General features: G+C 45.0%; 1 pseudogene across 1 annotated transcript in view; it reads right to left on the reverse strand.

The window, feature by feature from the left end:
* Nucleotides 1–4,206, reverse strand: part of LOC311103395 (RNA binding protein fox-1 homolog 3-like) — a 187,296-nt pseudogene extending 183,090 nt beyond the window's left edge. The window contains exon 1 of the transcript in view: nt 4,185–4,206. The product of the transcript in view is annotated as an RNA binding protein fox-1 homolog 3-like (transcript). The remainder of the gene's footprint in view (nt 1–4,184) is intronic.
* Between the last annotated feature and the right edge of the window lie 1,794 nt (nt 4,207–6,000).

Below are 6,000 nucleotides of genomic sequence, written 5' to 3' on the forward strand. Positions count from 1 at the left end.
CTCTCGCCATAATCTAAAAGGAGGACTGCGAAGAAAGAACAAATTATGTTTGGAATTTAAGATGATGTATTTGGTTTGTGGCGTGTTGTTGTTGTTTTTCCCCTCTCCTGTAAATCACACGTGTGTGGAGGGACTGAGGCTGTATCCCAGGGCTTGTTGCTGGTGACAGGTTCAGTGTTTCAGGACTTCACTCCTTTTCAATGACACTTCTGAATTGAGAAGCAGAGGGAGAGAAAATAGGTTTCTGGTGGAGGTTGAATTAAAGAGGCTCTCTCTCCCTCTCTTTTTTTCGGTGGCGTTTAAAATCAATTCATTCAGTGGACTGCTGACACAGCCAGGCCCGGAGAGCCTAGGATTTATGGCTCCCTCTAATGGGCATGCTCTGAACCAAAGCCCTGCCGTCAGCACAATCCAGCTAGCCGCCCGCCCGCCGCCTGCTCCCTCGCTCCTCACTTTTAAAGACGCAGGCACCCCCCTCCTCCTCTCCCCCATCCCCTCCACTGTGGAGGAGCTCTTACGGCCATGCGAGGGGGCTGAGGAAAACACTGCCAGCGGTAACACAGGAGGAATTTAAAAAATCTGTGAAATCGAAAGTATTAATCACAAAGTAAGCTAATTACATGTGAGTGAGAGACCAAGAGGACGATGGAGAGAAAAAAAGAGAGAGAATGGAACAGAGGAAGAGATACATAAAATACCGTACAATTACATTTTGAATTTAGAAATGTATTGGGTGTTTGCTTTGAAAGGACCATCATTTTACACAGTTTGAATGGCATTTTCTGATGAAAACTGATGCATTGTTATTGGTAAGGTATATTTAGAGTTGAAAATAATTTCAAATGTAAAACCTTGTCTGCCGGGCTCTAACGTCAATAAGAAGCCCTCGGTGCTGTCTATCTACCAATTCCACAAGTGGTATTTCTTGTGGAGTGGTCTATAATTTGGTTCTTTATCCATTAACTTGTCTGACTTGTGGGGTGTATGTGGTCGGTATATATTCATATATTCATAACCTAGTATAGTGTCAGAGTGTCAGAAACAATTTATGACTGAAGGAAAAAGAGGATTGAAAACACTAGCCCATGAGCCCAGCCAGTGGGAGATGTATAAAGCAGATCATTGCCTGAATTGTGATGACTAGCACAAGTCATTCCCTCAACCCTGTCCATCATCAACACAGTGTTACATCCAGGCGTGTGTGTGAGTGTCTGTGATAGAGAGAAGCGCTGTATATAAAATAGAAAGAGATGGAGAATCAGAACCCAATAGAAAAAAGGAAGAGAGGTAGAAATAATATGAGATGTGAGGAAATGTGTTGATGTACAGTGGTGGTATCAGAGCAGAATAGATGGTGTTCTGCCGTGGGGCCTGAGGAGGAGAGAGTCCCTGTATAACCTACAAGTTCTCAATGTTTTCAATGTTCATCTGCCAGTACAGTGATACCAGAGAGAGAAATAACAACCTTCACAGCAGCCCCACAGCTCCTGATCCACATCTACCGGATAAAGTAATCCTTCTACCCCCCCCCCCCCCCGTCCCCTTTACTCCAACCCCCCCCCCCTTTACTCCAACCCCCCCCCCCCCCCCCCCCCCCCAAAAAAAAAAGAAACAACATTGTAAAGTGGTTATCCCACTGGCTATAAGGTGAATGCACCTATTTGTAAGTCGCTCTGGATAAGAGCGTCTGCTAAATGACGTAAATGTAATGTAAATGTACCACTAGCTAACTTTCCTATGAGGTGAATGTATTATTGGCACTGAGTTACTCCTCATGTTACTCCTATTCCCCAGCTAACACTACAGTTAGCCATAACTGACCATTTGGCCGGCTTCATTATGAAGCCATGCATGGAGAAGCCAGCTCAGTCTCTAGCCGTCACATTCAATTTCAAAATACAATTCACCCCCCAAATCTCCACCGTTTCTCCCTTAGTTATGCTCAACCTTCTCCTTGTTTCATAAAATATGATGTGATTAAAATAGATTACACACCTTGTTAGCGGAGCGTTTCATATTTGATACGGCGGTGCTTTGAGACAGCCAACCTCGTCCATGATTCAAAGCGATTGTGGCCTTGTTCTGTGGCTATTTGTTTAATAAGCCCTACTACATCAGTGGACCTTTTAAGTGAACAGACTCCCCTGCAGCAAAGGCAAAGATCAATACCCACACCTGGGAAAAAATCACAGCCAAGGATTTTCTATCCAGGCTCCTTTTATACAGTGAAATAAGAGCAGGAAGATAATCACTGTGGCTGTAACAATCATAGCTGCGAAAACAGACAGAGGGGAACTGGCCTATTTGTGAAGGAATCACACAGGTCAGCCACGCAGAGTGAGATGTTGAGGAACGGTTAGACCACCACGGGCTAAATTCCTCACACCAAGCCTAGCTAACGTTGAATGAGTTACTATGGGAGGCCTACTATATTATCTCTTGAAGGAATATTAGAAATACAAGGAGAAAGTCTTTGTGGCTAAATGAACTCATTGTTATCTCCATCTCCTCTGCCTGCTGATTGAAAGCTTCTAGTGTGATGGCTGATTGGAGAAGCCTTCCATTGTACCAACATAGCACACTGGGACTTCACATCCAGGAGTAATATTGAGTCATATTTTCTAGAAATGAGTGAAAAGAAGCTCTTCAGAGGTCTGCAGACACACAGAGAAGAACAAAGTGTGCAGGAGGGAAAAAATCTAATATTGTAGTCAATGAGCTCTGTTTGACAAGGGGCGAGACTCGAGCTGCCTTGAAAACAAATTTTCTTTATTCCTATATTGTGATTATATAAGCAAGTCTAACTAGAGGCCAAGGTAAATTAGAGCAAATTAGCACCATATTGCCTGTTTAAGCAGAGGCAAATGAACAGGCACTAGAACTCCAGTGTTTATTTCATAAATCATTAGAATGTTGCACCTGTTGAGAATGCAAATAGATTAGGCTATTTGATTAAAATCTTATAGCAAAACATTTGGGGAGCCTTTTTGTTTATACTTGTTTTTTTTATCAGCGTAAAGCTTCATTTTGGCTCCTGTTTCGTGTGTGAGCAGAGTTAGCAGCATTGTGTGAGGGCAGTCTGGGGGGAACAACACAACACCCAGCAGCTAGCACAGGGGCACGGGAGGTCCATCATTACCACACCACACCGCTGATCACCGCAATAATATAGAACTATAACCAAGCAATTAGACTAATGAAAAAAAGCACTCTTTATCCCAGTGTGATGTGGTGAGGTGCGATGGGCGCTCCTCTTGGGCCTCACCAGTGGAGGCTAGGTTGTGGAGTGGAAAGGAGGTAATGGCAGAGAGAGAAGAGAGAGAGAGAGGCAGGGGGGGGGGGTGAGGAGAGGAGGTAATGGCAGAGAGAGAGAGAGAGAGAGAGAGAGAGAGAAAGAGAGAGGCAGGGGAGGTGAGGAGAGGAGAGGAGGTTATGGCAGAGAGAGAGAGAGAGGCAGGGGAGGGGAGGAGAGAGAATGTAATGGCAGAGAGAGCGAGAGAGAGAGACAGGGGAGGGGAGGAGATAGAATGTAATGGCAGAGAGAGAGAGAGACAGGGGAGGGGAGGAGATAGAATGTAATGGCAGAGAGAGAAAGAGAGACAGGGGAGGGGAGGAGAGAGAATGTAATGGCAGAGAGAGAGAGAGACAGGGGAGGGGAGGAGAGAGAATGTAATGGCAGAGAGAGAAAGAGAGACAGAGGAGGGGAGGAGAGAGAATGTAATGGCAGAGAGAGAGAGAGACAGGGGAGGGGAGGAGAGAGAATGTAATGGCAGAGAGAGAAAGAGACAGGGGAGGGGAGGAGAGAGGAGGCCCATTGATCCTCAATGCCACCTGCTGTATGGCTCCTGCGAGGCCAGCCAGGGGAGCAGGGAAAACACACATGGGTACCTGCCTGGGCCACGGCCATATGGATGAAAGCCTTGTGGAGGAGCCGAGCTAGTCTTCCGCTATCTAACCACATCAGGTTGATTGACTGTCTTGAAGTTGGTGTTTTAATGACAGAGGATACACACATGCTGAGAAACAGGTACAGAGAGAACGAGTGTGGGTGTTTGTTTGTGTTTGTGTAATAGAGAGAGTATACAGTAAGAGTGTGTGTGTATGTGTTTGTGTGTGTGTGTGTGTGTAATAGAGAGACAGAGCAAGTGTGTGTGTGTTAGAGAGAGAGAGGTAGAGGGACGTACCTGCCCAGCTGGGGGTCTCCATGTACAGGTAATGCCGGATGGGCCAAAGCTGGGTGATTCACTCACTGCTGACACAGGTACTAACGAACCCTGTAGATACAAGGCAACACATCCTCAGTTTAGACAGGAGGACCAAGGCAGACAGTTACATACATTTACATTTCTCAGACATTTTCAATGAGTCAAATGTTTATTTGTTTGCGCGTGTCCCTGCCTGCCTGATTGCGTGCATGTGTGTGTGTGTGTTGTTTCAGTGTGTAAGTGCTCTCCTACTGTGAATGTTTCTGCTGAGCTGTGTATCTGAGCAGGCCTCAGGTTGGCTGGGGCCCAGCAGCCCAGCCGGTGAACCACCGAGAAAGCTGCATTGATTTCATCCCCCCAGATATCCCATCTCGCTGAGCCCGCCTTCTCACCCCGCCCCCCTCCCAATTAAGCATTTGCAGGGAGCCATGCCAACACAATTTGTCATTTATCAAAAGTAATTAAAATCAATTTCTTCTCTCTTGTTGATTGGGAATTGACTAATTGTTGAGACTGTACAAATGGGGATAAATAAAACAGGGAATGGATGAATTTTACATAAACTTGGAGGAAAACATAAAGGCAGTAAAATGAGTCCTCGACATCTGGCTCTGTGATTCCTCTCAACATGATTATGACTGCAAAAACTGAACCAGTTGTTCACGCCGTTCTGATATACAACAACTCATAGCCAGTAAATAATATATTAGAAACAACATATTGACTAACTGAATTAAAGGGGTGTCAGAGTTCTGCTGCTAGAAATAGAGAGGGGCTGGTAAGAACAACTATGGCTGGTTTTCTGTCAAGACGAGACATATCCCACTGGGCACAGACATCAATTCAACATCTATTCCACGTTGGTTCAACGTAATTTCATTAAAATGACGTGGAAACAATGTTGATTCAACCAGTGTGTGCCCAGTGGGATGTTTCCTCGGATGGACCAAAAAATATACTTAATTTGGTAAATATCAACATTTCAGCCCGATATTCATTAAAAAAAACACAAGATAGCAGGCGAGGCAACCTGGGGAGGGAAAAAAAAGTTGAACACCAAAGACCATTCAGCAGCAAAGGTTAGAGTTCGTCTGTTCAGTGAAACCAAGCAATACCATTTCAACATTATCGGTAACAACCCCTGAATGCACCATTACCTTCTATAAGGGCAGAATTAAATGTCAGAATTGATTTGGGGAGGGAGGGCTGAGATATAAGCGGGCAGCTATGGCGGCCATTTTGTTCCGGCGCGGCCCTGTATTTGGTCTCCCTGGATCATTAGCAGACGAAGCAGAGAGAAGAGCTGGAAACACATGAAGGAGGTGTGGGCACCCGTCACAACTGTCTCCAGTGACAGGGGATTAAATAAAAAACAGGGAAGAGAAGAAGAGTGAGAGAATACAAAATGAAAAAGGAACCATGCACGCAGAATGCCAGAGGAGTTGTTTAAATTTCCCACTGCTTTGTAAATAAGTTAGTTAGCTACACAAATACCTGGCTTTGTTCTGAGCGGATCACTTTTCTAACCAATGCTTCTTTCGGTGCCAACAAATGGAGCCGTTGCTTCAATGAGACGATTTGATTATCCCTTTGAAGGCTGCAGTTGGACAAGCAATTCTATCATTGCCTGGGAACACAGAAATAATTGGGCAACAGTGGGAAAAGTGTGATATTCACACCTCTACTGAGACTGAACCATGCCTGGAATATCTAATGGAGCCTTTCACTCTCTCCTGTCTTGTTTAGATTCCCATTCATCATGAAAAACTCAATTACTTATGTTCCCTAACATGCA

Source organism: Coregonus lavaretus (genome assembly GCF_964263955.1).
Source record: "Coregonus lavaretus genome assembly, chromosome: 28".
Classification (NCBI taxonomy): domain Eukaryota; kingdom Metazoa; phylum Chordata; class Actinopteri; order Salmoniformes; family Salmonidae; genus Coregonus; species Coregonus lavaretus.